This window comes from Talpa occidentalis, unplaced genomic scaffold (assembly GCF_014898055.3).
Source record: "Talpa occidentalis isolate TD23 unplaced genomic scaffold, MPIMG_talOcc4v2.1 talOcc4.13, whole genome shotgun sequence".
In the NCBI taxonomy this organism is placed as follows: domain Eukaryota; kingdom Metazoa; phylum Chordata; class Mammalia; order Eulipotyphla; family Talpidae; genus Talpa; species Talpa occidentalis.
Window position 1 is genome coordinate 70913964 of NW_023601322.1, and position 14452 is coordinate 70928415.

General features: G+C 42.8%; 1 long non-coding RNA gene across 1 annotated transcript in view; it reads right to left on the reverse strand.

Annotated features, from left to right (window-relative positions):
* Nucleotides 1–462: 462 nt before the first annotated feature.
* The window catches only part of LOC129145632 (uncharacterized), a 33527-nt gene continuing 19537 nt past the window's right edge, over nt 463–14452 (reverse strand). Inside the window, exons 2-3 of the long non-coding RNA XR_008551444.1 lie at nt 3933–4026; nt 463–1008 (exon numbers count right to left, since the gene is read on the reverse strand). This is a non-coding gene — a long non-coding RNA (uncharacterized LOC129145632). The remainder of the gene's footprint in view (nt 1009–3932; nt 4027–14452) is intronic.

Consider the following 14452-nt stretch of genomic DNA (forward strand, 5'->3'; position numbering starts at 1 on the left):
CACCAGGTTTTAATCCTTCCCAAAGAACATGCACATCCTTAAAATACTAGAGCACAGAGCTTTGCTCAAGTCAACTTTTATATATCCATAAGAAGTGCAGTTATAGCATATGAGTCACTCCTACTAGTGTTGGCATAAAAAAGAAAAGATTGGGGTTTGGGAATAGAAAAGAGAGAGTAGAATAGAGATTTTCATGGGATACTTGGTAGAAAGGTAAGAAAAAAATAGTGGAAGGAGGTCAACTGAGGCTCAGAGCTACATCCTGATATCTGCTGGAAAGAGAGAGCTGAGTTGTACAAACTCCAAGATGATGATGATGAGCATGATATTATCTGGAACAACAATGGGACTTCACAAGACCAGGGAGGCGATTCAAGAATTCTGAGTTGCTGCACCTCCCCCTGCAGTGACCTTTAGGGCTAACCGCCCCTAGGTCCGGCTGGGCAACCAGCGCGCAGGGGAAGAACAGCAAAACCCTACCTGCTGCACCTCCCCCCGCAGTGATCTTTAGGAATGGCTTTCGCCACGGTCCCTAGATCCGGCTGGGCAACCAGCGCGCGGGGGTGAACAGTCTGAAGCAGAGGAAGTGCAGCGGAAGTTCCCTGAAAAGGCAGAAGCTTATCAATAGATAACGACCACCAAGAACCACTACAAGAATGCTAAAAATCTTATCCAGTCTTTCTAGAACTACAAACTTTAATCCCTTATTTGTCTTTCTAAACTTCCTTCCTTCTTCTATAATGGTCATTGCTTGTTATGTAGATCACCTCCCTGATGATGATTGACTGAGCCCATGAGCAAGCTAATTTCATTGATATTCATTCCTGTGCTTTTGGAAAACATATATATACTGGTCACAACTCAAATAAAATTACACTCAGATTTTCACTCTTGAAGTGTGTCTGTTTGTCATTTCTTTCGCCGACGCCCTGACCACCCTGCACGCTTCTCTCAACCCTGAGGTGGCCTCATCGTCTACTGCTGTGCTGGTCCGCGGCACTGAGTCACCTAATGAAAAAGAAATTAAACATCTGGGTGAAAAATCAAATAGGAAAAAAATGTAACTATAATAATACAAAGAGATTCCCAGAATTTCCAAGCATTTTTCTAAAGCTTCGAGGATGGGTAACTAGTAACACTTTTCCATAACATGAATTGTGTAATTTAAAATGTCATTTTAAAATATATTAAATGTAGTTGATATTCTTTTAATGGCATTAAGTTGGATGTGTTTTGTACTGATGAATGTCAACATTTTAAAAGGGCATTCATAGGCTTTTCTTTGACCTTGGTCCCTCAACTCAATTTTTTCTATGGTTCGAAGACTCAATCTTGCCTTTTCTTCTACCAAGAAAGTTCCTAGAGGAAGGTCTCTGTAAAAGGATGCTGTGGGTGCCCTGACTTTCTTCCCATGAGGATCTTCTTTTTAGAATCAAGTCAGCGTGTTACAAGGGAATATTTCCATTTCTTTAGGAAGTATCTTTAGAAACCACTGGGTCCACACTTGCCTGCAGAAAAGAATTCAACACTGGGGATTTTATCCTGCCTTCTCATCATTTGACTTGATCAACTTCCTCACTCTGTTACTGTTTTTGGCTCCTGTCAGTGTCCTAACACTCCTTCCTGAACCCCAACCTACCCCCAGCACACATCTGCTCTTGTCTATAATCACTTCACACAAGACCAATTCAACACAGCTCTGCCTGACATCATTAATTTTGTCTCTTCTATCTACCTGCCTCCTCTGTCCCTCCTGTCCCATCTCGGTAATCCTAAAACAGTGAATACCATCTGAGAAAGTGCCACAATAAATAAACAGGTCAAATGCCAAAGTGAATAATTCATGGAATTGCACATGGAACTGATAGGGCTTCAATTCACATATAAGCATATATTAGTTTGTAACCTTAGGCAAGTCACTTCACCTGTCAGAGTTTCTGTTTCCTCATCCATCAAAGCAATATACTAAAAGCACCACCTTAGACTATTAAGCTAAGTGTCAGTCATACACTTGTCAGTTCATAAATATTGGTATTGTTATAGGACAGGGAGAGGGGCAGCCCAAACCCCGCAAACCTGCCTATTCTACATGGGTTCGGCCATCCGCCGCATCAACACAAAACATAGGAGACTTTAATGGGAAGGAACTTTAATAAAACTAGGAAACAATACAGGTAAGGCAAAGAGTCTAGTTTCTAAATGAAGCACCCAAAGTTACCCGTCCCCTTGTGGGTAAAAGTCCATCCTTATGGGATCGGTCCAGAACAAGGCCCCAAAGCCTGCTACAAGTCTAAAGCATCTTCCAGTGGGGACCCACAGAAAAGGGTCACAAACAACCGGACAAGCCCGGAAGGAAAAGAGCAAAATCAACATCAAGATAAAAGCTGCCATTGTCACCTCCCCACAGGTCTCACCCACATCTGTGTCACCCAGTCCACGACCAAAAGACAAGTGCAGTTTCTTTACGTGTCTCTAGGCTCCATGCGCCTCCTCCAGGTCTCCTGGCTCCATCCTGCTTCCTTCCTTCCTCAGTCTCTTCTGCAGCTTCTCCTCTTCCTGCTCAGCTCCACCCTCCCTTGGGTGGGGCAGGGAACCTCCCCCTTTCCTGGGGACCACCCTGTTGCAATATTACTGTATATGATGATGCTGATGATAAACTAGGTATTCTATTAGGCACTGTATTATCTCATTTAATCTTCACAATAGTTTTTTGTAAGTGATGGTATTTCCATTTTACAGATGAGGTATGAGGTTCCCAGGGTAGTTGTAGCTGTGTTACTTTATAAGTCATTTGCTAAATCATAATCTTAGGGCTCAAGTATCTGATTTCTTTCTTCCACACCGCACTGTGGCCTCGGTGTACATTTGAAAAGGAATATAAAGGTATTTTTTAAGCTATCATTCACTGAGCTAAATACCAGGGGCTGTGCTGCCTTCTTTCCTTACATCAACCTGTTAAAACCTCACATCTCTCTATTAATACAATTGCTAATTATACATATCACTTTAGAGAACCTACTCTCAAGTCCAATGACAGCTTTATGCACAAGGGAAAATCACTTTTCCTCTCCAACTTGGGGAAAGTTCTAGGGGATTTTGGTGCCACTTGCTCTTTCCTCATGTCTAACAGGGGCTGGAGCCAGATGTTGTAATCCTGCTTCTGTTTTTGCCTGGCTTCACTGTCAACTTATTGTATACTGTTTTTCCCATCCTCCTCAAGTGGGAGCACTCTGAGTGCTGTCACACAGATGCCAACATTTCAGTGGCAAAACTGTGCAATTAGAATGAAATTAACAATGTGTCAACAGTGATGCATAAAGGGAAGATTACTGGGTTTTCTGTTACATATTGCATTTTGTTTCATTGTGGGATTCAAATTAGCTCATAAATACTGGATTGTATATAACAAATACTCTTTCTAAATAAAGAAGAGAGATTCTTCACAAATGCCAAATAGACTAGATTTATGTACCTGCTTGGGAACACCCTATACTGGAGCTTTATTCGGTGCAGTGCCTATGTTATAGCAAATCCTCAGCACAGAGGTAAGGCTGCTTTCCTGAGCTCATGATCATCTAAGGTAACTCAGGCGGGGGCTTAGCAGAACACTGAGCAGGGGTACTGAAAGGCAGGTGGACAGAAGTCCATTTGCAAAAGGGACTGAGGACCACCATCAAAAACTCTCACCCCAAAGAGGAGAGAGGTCAGGGTCCATCAATTTCATGCAGCTAAAAGCCTTGTTATTGGAATGCAGAGCCTCCATGCTCAGTCTGCGCATGGCTGAGTGGCTGCCCTGCCACTGGGTCTCAAGCCAAGCCTCACCCCATGTACTCAGGTCTTGCTTTCAACAAGAGAGGACACTTTCTGCAAATATTTGAAGTGCTAAGATAAAAGCAAAACCCTAAATGAGTAGCCCTTTTATGATAACATACCACCACAAGTGCTGGAGATGTGCTCCCCAAAGTCAACCCAGACTATGTTGTAGCTCCTTTTCTTTGAAAGCTCCAGGATGGTACTAGTGATCACCTGGTAAATTAAAGGAAGTGAAAACAGTGGGTTATTGGAAGTGACAGTGTTTAATGGGAGAGTAGAAGTCCGAAGAAGGCAGTGGTATTCACTGAACTTGCTACCTGGCCAGAAGGTATGGCAGTACGTGGGAGCTAATCCCCATAGCAGCCTGAACTTGCCTTTAGAACACATGAGACCCCCCCCCCCTCCGCCCAGAGAGTGGAGGAAGATGCTTTATAGGCATTGGATCAAGGAAATAAAGAGCCTGTGAAATTTAGCTTACACCTGTAACCATGACTCCATGCAGAGGTGATCAGATGAAGCCCAGGTGATTCAGGTCTCAGGTAATGATGTAAAATAATAATATAAACTAAGAAAGTAAGTCAGAAAATGGAACAGAACCTAAATATAAGGTCTGAAACTATAAATCTTAAAATAAAACATAGGGAAGAAGTCTCATGACATTGGATTTGGCAGTCTTTTCTTGGATATAACACCAAAGCATAACCAACAAAAATACAAATAAATTAGACAATATTACAAATAATAACTTCCGTGCATTAAAAGGTACAAATTACAGAGTGAAAAAACAACCTATGGTATGGGAAAAGATTTGCAAATCACAGAGCTAACAAGGGGTTAATATCCAGAATAAAGGATTCATGCAACTCAGCACCAAAAAAATCAAATAACCCAATTAAGAAGTGGGCTAAGGATCTGATTTCTTCAAAGATAATATAGGCCAATCATCATAAACAAAGAGGCTCAATGTCACTAATAGTTAAGGAAATGTAAATCAAAACCAAGTGATGGGGCCTCCCTGGTGGCGCAAGGGGTTAAAACACAACTTATGAAGCTACCTGCAGCCTCTGCAGCACAAGTTCAATCCCCGGCTGGCCAGGGAGCTACCCACATGGCGCAGCAGACCTCTCCTGACTTGCCCACTGCTCCTCTCAGCAGTGTACTTCGGTCCATCTGCCTGTTCTGTTCCCTACTCTGTCTCTGGTGAATCCTCTCACCCCCCAGCTCTTGTACGCATAAATAAATAAATCTTAAAAAAAAAAAAGTGATGTATCGTCTCATACTCATTGGGATGGCAAATATCAAAAAAGTCAGAAAATAACAAGTATTAACTAGGCTGTGGAGAAACTTGGAATCCTTGAGCACTGCTATGAAGAATGTAAACTGGTGCAGCCACTGGAGAAGACAGTAGGTGGTTCCTTAGAAAATTACAAATAGAATTACCGTATGATCGAACAATAGCACTTTTGGGATTTGTACATCCCAAAGAACTGAAAGCAGGATATTGAAGAGATATCTGTCTACAAATATTCATAGTAGAATTATTTATAATAGCCAAAAGGTGGAAGCAACATAAGTGACCATCAGTGGATGAATAGATAAGCAAAACATGTTATATACATGCAATAGACTATTACTCAGTCTTAAAAAGGAAGAAAATTCTAACACATGCTGCAACATGGATGAACCTTGAGGATATTATGCTAAGTGAAATAAACCAGTCACAAAAAGATGGGATTCTACTTTTAAGAGTCATCTAGAATAGTCAAATTCATAGAGACACAAAGTAGAACGACGGTTGCCAGAGGCAGGGTGCAGGGGGAAATGAGAAGTTGTTCAAGGGGTATGGACCTTCAGTCGAAGAAGATAAGGAAGTCATGGAGATGGGTTGTACAACAACATGAACACACTCAACAATATTGAACTCAACACTTGAAAGCAGTTAAGGGTGTAATTATATGCCATGTGTATGTCACCACAATTTAGAAAATACATGCCCCCTTGTGGGACTCGTTTAGGAACGAAGCAGACTTCATGGCCATGAGGTGAGGGCAATGGGCACTGGCTCCTGCATTCACCTGACCCAGTCTTTTCATGAATGCCCAACTAGGTCTCCAGGAGTCAGGGGAGGCGAGTGTTGATGGTTTATAGCAATTCTTCTCAACCAGGGGAGGGGGAAAATGTCTGGAGACGCTTTTGGTTGTCCCAACTAGGAGGTGCTACTGACAACTACTGCTATCAGGCCAGGGACGTTGCCAGACATGCTACAAGGCATAGGTCAGCCTCCCAGAATGGACAATTATCTATTCCAAAATGTCAATAGTGCCTAAATGACAATGGTTTAGAGCAATCCATTCCTCCTCTAGGGAAAAAAACTCCCATTGTTGATAGTAACTGACTACGTTTTCACAGGCAGAGGAACACGCTATGTAGAGATAATTGGTACTATCTGTCCTTTCTCCTACAAGCTTTCATATGGATTTTCAGGTACCTCTGGAAAAATGTCTCTAAAGCATAATCTGTCTCATTTTTCCTCAGTGATTATGCCCCATATCAGTCATTATCTTTTGCCAGTCTTCCGAGAGCTGAAACATGAGAAGACTAAAAAGAAAAAAAAAACAAAAAAAAAAACCCTGTTATTTTTTCAGGCAAGCAATGAATCTGTCCTGCCTGTGTGTGACGATTTTATCCACACATCCAGATTGCTTAGTCACACACCCAGCTTCACTGCAAGGATGTGGCCTGCCCCTGTATGAAGTCCTCGCTGCAACCTTTTCTGTGAGTTAGAGAAAACCATGGTTCATCTCTGAATGACTATCTAGAAGGAAACTGCATTGAATTATCTGACTACAGGCATAACTTGTTCTGTGCTTTACTTTATAGCACTTTATAGAGATACTGCACATTATGCCCCCCACCAGCAAAAAGATGACAATCACTGAGGGCTCAGATGATGATTAACTTTTTTTGCAATGATGTGTTTTCAAATAAGGCATGTATGTTATTTTTTAGATGTAATGTAGTTGCAAAGCTGAGAGGCTACAGTGAAGTGTAAACATAGCTTTTATATGAACTGGGATGCAAACCATGCCTGTGAGTTGCTCTATTATGATCCTGGCTTTATTGTGGTCTAGGCCCAATCCACAGTAGTGCAGAGTGAGCCTGCATTTGGTTCACAGTGGGAAGTATTAGAGTGACAACAGCAATTGCTGTCTTCCCTAGTTAATGTGCCAATCTCCAAACCAGGTCAGCAGGCAGGCAATTCAATTTCTACTCTTTGGGGGCTGATGTTTAGGTAGAAAGAAGGGGGTATGTCTGCACTGGAATAAACTTTCCCAGACAAGAGAAAATGCAGAGATCAGGGAACCAGCAATAAAATGTCCCTTTCCTTTTTCCTGTCATAAGGTAATTATAAGTGCAGTAATTTATGCTAATTTAAAAATTACATCTTTTTAGACTGTTAGAACTGGAAGGGTGAATTCTGGCAACCCCTCATTATAGACAAAGCGTAGAGACCTGGAGAGGGAAGTGATTTGCTTAAAAATCACTGAGCTAGTAAGTCGGGGAGGGCTTTGTACCCCGAAGTGCATTAGGCCACAGGGGCTGAAGGACAGGTCATCACGATGCTCCACACACTGCGGGAGTCTGGGCAAGTCAGGATTAAATGACAGGCCGCAGGAACAGCATGTGCCATGCATAAGGGTTCAGTGCGTGGTTAAATACTGTTTAGAATTTCCCTAGGTAAACTATAAGCTCAGTAGGACTGCAAGCAAAACTTTATTCTTTGTAACATCACTCATTGCTAGATACATAAGAATGTCCCCAACATTTTATGAAAATTTTAAACATCAGCAGATGTAACTGCCTCCTAGTCACCCTGTGAGCGGGAAGTGTTCATGACCCAGGGCTCCAGGGACAGCTGAGCACATGACGCCCACCACGGACACATGAGATTTACCAGTCACACACTCACAGGCCTGGGATGAGCGAGGACGCACGTACTGTGCAGGGCCACCTGAGGGCTGCACTCAAAGACATACCAAGCCAGGGCCTTGGGGTGCAGGCTTTGTAGTACCAAGAGGGTGTGGTGCCTCCCTGGTTCCCACAGGAAGATGTGATTGACTTGGCTGAATAACACCAAGGACTGGCAAGGAACTGATACCCCTTTCTCAGGGCTAAGCAGGAGCTCCAGCTGGTGCCCGGAGAGGGAGGGCTATGCAGCTCTGGGGAGCAGAGTGGGGAGGGACACGTCCCTGAGGCCACAGTCTTGTGAGCCCATTGTCAGTCTGCTCCACTCATTGTGAGGGTCTGGGTGAGTCAGGATGAAATGAGAGGCTGTAGAAAAAGTATGTGCCACATGAAGGGGTTCCATGGGTGAGGCCCTCCTAATTGTACCAGATGTCAGAGCACCTCGTGTTAGTGAGCCTGACCTTTAAACCTTACCCCACACAGCAAACTTGAATCTTACAATAAATATCTCTACATCTATCACCTAAATTCTAATACTCACTGTTGTTACACTGGCTCTATCATATTTATCCATCTATCCATTCCATCCATGATCTACCTTCTATTTTGTGTCTCAAAGTAAATCACAGATATAATTCCTCCTAAACACTTCTACATGAATATCATTAAGTTTAATATTACATTTGTGTAGTTTTTTTCATTGATGAAAATTTAATGAAAGAAAAAATTCTAAATGTACATTCCGAGTTTTGTCAAATGCATACATCTGAGTAACCTGAATCCCTATCAAGACATAGAACATCACCATCACCCTAGAAAGTTCCCTCATGACCCTCCTCAAGCTAATTCCTTCCCTGAGCTTCCTCAGGGGCAAGCACTGTTTTGATTTCTTCTATCATAAATTGGCTTTGCCTAGTCTAGAATTTCATCTAAATGTGTGAATGTACCACCATTTGTTTATAGATTCTTCTACTGACAGACATTTAGTCACTACGCATATTTGAGTTAAAGTCTTCCTATAGATATGTTTTCTTTTCTCTTGGATATAAGCCTAAACACTGGAACATAGGCTGAATGAACATTTAGTTTCATAAGAAAATGAAAGCATTTTACCAAGTGGATGTTTTACAGTTCTGATCAACAATTCATGAGAATACGTTTTGCTTCAAATCTTCACCAATGTATGTTATTGTCAGTCTTTTGACAATCTGTATTTAACTTGAGTTTGCATGGGGCCTCCCTGGTGGTGCAAGGGGCTAAGCAGTACACTACGAAGCAATCTGAAGCCTCTGCAGCACGAGTTCGATCCCTGGCCTGCCAGGAAGCAGCACGCATGGCGAAGAAGACCTCTCTTGTCTCACCCACTGTTCCCCTCAGCAGTGTATTTCATCAGTCTGCCTGTTCTGTTCCCCACTCTGTCTCTAGTGAATCCTCTCACCCCCCGCATCTCTGGCCTGTGTCCCAGCTCTTGTATGCATAAATAAAGAAATCTTTAAAAACCAATAAATAAACAAATAAATAAATACAGTTTGCAGGCTGAAGAAGGCAGGGCACTGGAGAATGTAAAGAATTTTTGTGGAACATTGGCCCAGAACTGTCAACTTGTCAGACATTCTTCTGGTTAAGTGCAGGGAGGCCTTGGTCTCCTTTTCTTTGACATTTAAGAGCTGTGATGTCCCTGAAACCAGGTAAAGGAGCTTGAGAAATTAGCAGTTAAGAAACTACAGTGCAGGAAGCCATTCCATCGGAGGCCACTGTTACACTTTTTGATACTTCATTAAGGGAACTTGCTACATCAGCTGACAATCTGCCGACGCCCTGATGCAAGCCCACTTAACGCTGGTTTACAGACATGGGAGCGTGCAAACCCTTTGGGGGATCTGGAAATGACACACACAGTCTCTTACCTGCTTTCGATGGAATTTAATCAACCAAAAGCAGGCTCGCACTATCAAGTTGTGGCCATTTGCAAGTAAGACAAGTGAAAATGGAAATGGTCCTCTTCTGCCTTCCAACCCCTGAGAGAGGGACCTGTGGAAGTGAGTAGAGAGAGCGGGGTGGAGGAGGGAATACTGCAAGTACTGTTACACTGGCTGAGAAGGTCTCTGGAGTGCTATCCTGTTGAAATACTGGCCAGCATTCCTGGTGCTGAAAGAGGGTAGGAGGGTAGGAGGGTAGGAGCACAGTAGGCAGTGGAGTACAAACAGTGGAGGCATCTCTCAGCTCTGAGCCACCACAAAGTTGGTAGTGTTCTCTCAGGACGGGGGGGATCAATTCCAGATACATGTGTCCTCCTGGACTCAATGTCTCCTGACCCCAGGACTGAAAGAGACAGTGTCAATGAGGGGTAAGCTGCCCTCTGGAACATGTAGGAGCAGGTGATTTGGCCAAAACAACCATCGTGGTTAGTAAACAGTATGAGGTGCAGGTGCTTGTCCTTCACAGAAGGGAAACCACTCAGTTCTGTCAGGCAGGGCCAATTTCAAAGCTAGGAGATAGGAGACCAAAAGCCATGGTTCCAGAACAGAGAACAGGTCCAATGTTGCTAAATCAGGGAGCAGGGAAAGCTGAGAAAAGCAAAAGTACTTTGCTTGAATGTCAAGAAACCTGAATGCAAATGAAAGAACTTTGGTTTAATTCCTTCTGTAATGACTGTCAAGGAAAATCAGGGGAGTCATGTCCTGGAAACTGTATTTTGGAAAGATGAGTCAGATTTCAAGGAGGACCTGATCAAAAGAAGATTTTGGAGGTTCTAAGACCAGATGGAAGGATGATTAGAAATCTACTGCAGCATGTCAGGCAAAAGGAGGTCAGTTCGGGCCCTGACATATCAGCAGAGGCTAGAAAAAGGAGACAGACAGCAAAGAAGCTAAGGGTGAAAATTCCCAGATGTCTGTTCATCCCCAAAGGCAAAAGCCAGGCAGTAACTTTCCAAGGCAAAAATCGTGCAGCTCAGCTGGAAACAAAGACCTACAACTCTGCTCTGTCCCAGAGGCCACCGGGAATGAGCGTGGGCACCACTGTGGCCTGGCCAACCTACACCCTGGCTGCCTCGCTGCTCCTGACACAGGAAACACAGGTGCTGACACATGGTGAACATGCCTGCTGCTCCCTCGCCTCAAGGGTACAAGCAAGAGAAAGGGAAGATGGGTCAGATGGGTGAGGATCCTGTGAGTCTGCCTTGCCTTCTCTCTGGTGTCCTCTCATCTGTGCCTAGGTAAGTGTATTTCCTCCTGGAAGGTAAGCAATAGTCATGGGACCTCTCCATCCCACCCCCCTCCCCATCATAAAGCTACCACTTCAGTCATTCCAAGGCTTTTCCATGGGGTCCAGGATAAAATCTCAAATGCCCCTCCTAACCTCTAAGACCCTGAATGAGCTGACCTTGACCTTCTTGTCCTTGCCTTCACTCATGCTAATTCCTTGAAAACTATGCTGGGCATCCTCCCAGAATGCCCCTCCATCCCCTGCAGTCACATCGGATTCACTCCTTAGGCCTGGGTGGCTTCAATGCTAGCATTAAGGAGATGCCTTCTATTACTCCCCTCACAGCACTTTCTCTCCTTTCCCAGCTTTTGCAATTGCAGTTAAGTATCTAACTTAGGTCACATCATGACCATCATCCTCATTAGCCTGTCCCTAAGGGCCACACCTGCCTTGTTTTCTGCTGGTCCCTGGGGCCTGGCAGAGGCTGGCACAGGTGCTCAGTGGCCTGAATACGCTAGCAGAACTAGCCTGAGCAAACCTCAAGCTCAGGTTCCCTGGTTTTCCATGGCCAGCCTCCCCCTGCAGCAGCCCTCCAAGCATGGCTCTGTGGAAGTAATTTACATTTCAGAGTCTTCTCAAAAGAGCGGCTTTCTTTCCAGAGGGAGGATCCAGTCATGTTTCTGGGTGTGGCAGAGTTTCCACACACACCCTAGTGCATGCTAGCCCACTGGGATGTTACAAGGGAACATTAAAAACTCAAAGTGCTAAATATTTTTCTGGACTCTAGGTGGAAAAGGCTTCCCAGAAGCAGTGGCAGGTGTAAAACAGAGATAAGTAAGAGGGCTTTTATCTTTATTGTAGTTGCACGGGAGCTGTGTATATGCTACATTTGTAGTTAGCACAGACTCTGGAAGATAAAAAGTCTATTTTTAGAAGAACCCTTCATATTACAATGGCATTTATGAAGTGACAGCTTCAACATCTGTAGGGATTAGTATAAATAGTCTGAGACATGGCACCATGCTATTACACCTAAACACATGTCCTTCAAGGACCAGCACTGAAGGACATGCAAAAATAGGAATCTGGCAGCTAAAGTCATGTGCTTGGTGCTGTGTTACAGAACTACAATGTGCTGGAATTTCCCCTTTGGGTGTGTGTCAAAGCCGATATATTTGTGTATGTGACTGTGTCACTTATGCCTGGAAATAAAATCAGTTGAGATGGATGAGACTTCCTGTGGCAGGTGAATGAGCTGCTGCTCAGGTGTGTGGGAGCAGAGGCACTCAGCCCTGCTGCACATTAGATCACCTAAGGAGCTTTCAAAAATCCTCATGCCCAGGAAACGGCCCAGCTCAATTTCTTCAAAATCTTTGGGACAAGACCCAGATATTACTATTATTTAAACTCCCCACGTGGGAGGAGGAGGAAGAGGGCTCAGAGGGAGGGAGGGAGGAGCACAGGGGACTGAGGTGATGGTGCACCAGTGCACTGGTGAAGGAAACTCTATGGGGACTACACCTGAGGGGGTGGGGGGAAGCAAATATTGTTTAATAATGAAAAATGATGTAAAAAAATTAAAGAATTAATATAAAAATAAATAAAAACTGGTAAAATGTGAACAAAAAAAAAAAACAAAAACAAATAAATAAAACTCCCCATGTGGGTGACTGTAGTAGAAAGCCAAGTGTGAGAATCCCTGTGTACAGGTTTTGATATTTAATGACTCTCAATGGAGTCTCATGATTCCAGATATAAATCAAGGCCTCACTGCTAGTGCAGGCAGTTTGCATTACTACCAGCTCAACACTCGATATGAGAAGCAATAACGGGGCAGTAGCTAAGATCAGATTTTAGGCTTCTAGATACTATATACTCAGATACTATGTCTATTAGCATTGGCTTCTGGTTTTAATACTCACCAGTTGTGTAATGTTTGGCAACTTGCTTAAACTCTCATGCCTTGTTTCAAAACATAAAATATATCCCCAAAGTCTTCTTATACCTGGCCCACATCATGTTTGAAGGAAGGCCAGATGTTAGGGAAAGACCTCTCTAGGAGTGCAATCAATGAGCCTTAATGGGAACACATGCCTAAGAGCAAAAATCAGGGATCGTGAATGAGAAGTTCAAATAATTTCATGGGAACTACCTGGGGAGCCAGAGAAATGTGGTTTTTATTCTGTGGCTCATTGACTGGAAGGATTAACATGATTAAAATGGCCATCTTACCCAAAGCAATGTACAGATTCAATGCACTCTCTATCAAAAATCCACTGTCACTTTTCATAGAAATAGAACACACTGCTAAAATTGTATGAAATCACAAAACAGCAAATAGCCAGTGCAATCTTGAGGAAAAACAAATTGAAAGTATTACAGACTCTGACTTCAAATTATATTACAAAGTTAAAATAATCCCAACAGTGTGGTGTTGAAATTTAAAAAGGACACATAGATGAACCTAACAGAACTGAGAACCCAGAAATAAACCTACACATAGATGTCATAAATAGCTATTTATGACAAAGGAGTAAGAGTATACAATCAAGAAAAGAATATCTTTTTGATAAATGGTTTTGGGAAAACTTGAGGCACATGCAGCAGAATGAAACGAGATCTCTACCTTAAGTCACAAAAATTCATTCAAAACAGATTACAGATTTCAATGTAAGGAGTGAAACTATAAAATATGTAGATGCTAAGCTTACTGACATTGGCCTTGGAAATCTTTGGGGATTCGTCTCCAACAGCATGGTAAATAAACAAACAGATGGGACTATCAAACTAAAAAAGCTCTGTAAATCAAAGAAACCATTACAGGAAACAAAAAGGAAATACAATCATTGGGAGAAGATATTTGCAACTTACACATATAACAAGGTATGGATACCCGACATATACAACTTATGCAAGTCAACAACAAAAGAACAATCAAATATGGGCAGAAAATATAGACAGACACTTCTCCAGAGAGGACATACAGATGGCCAATCATCACATGAAAAACTGTTGACCATCATTTCTTATTATTAGAGATATACAAATCAAAACCACAGTGAGACATAATTTCAACCCTGTGGGAATTGCCTATATCAAAAAGAAACAGTGTTGGCAAACACGTGGACATAGAAGAACTCTTACACACTACTTGTGGGGATGTGAACTGGTGCAGCCAATTTGGAAAATACGGATATTCCTCAAAACATTAAAAATAAAACTATCACATGATTTATATACCGAGTAAGTGATTTACTCTGTGCCACATCATGTGCCTGGTGATTTAGCAGGATTTCTTTACTTAAAACCTAAGTAAACACAGCTGTAAAACTCTGGCTTCTACTATGTCCTGTTCTTCCTCTTGGGAGCAGCATTAAGTTTCCTCTGGTGATCACACTTTCCTCTTCCCAACCATGCAATGTACATGGAGTTGATGTATCCTCAGCTCCAAGTGCTCATGTGACCG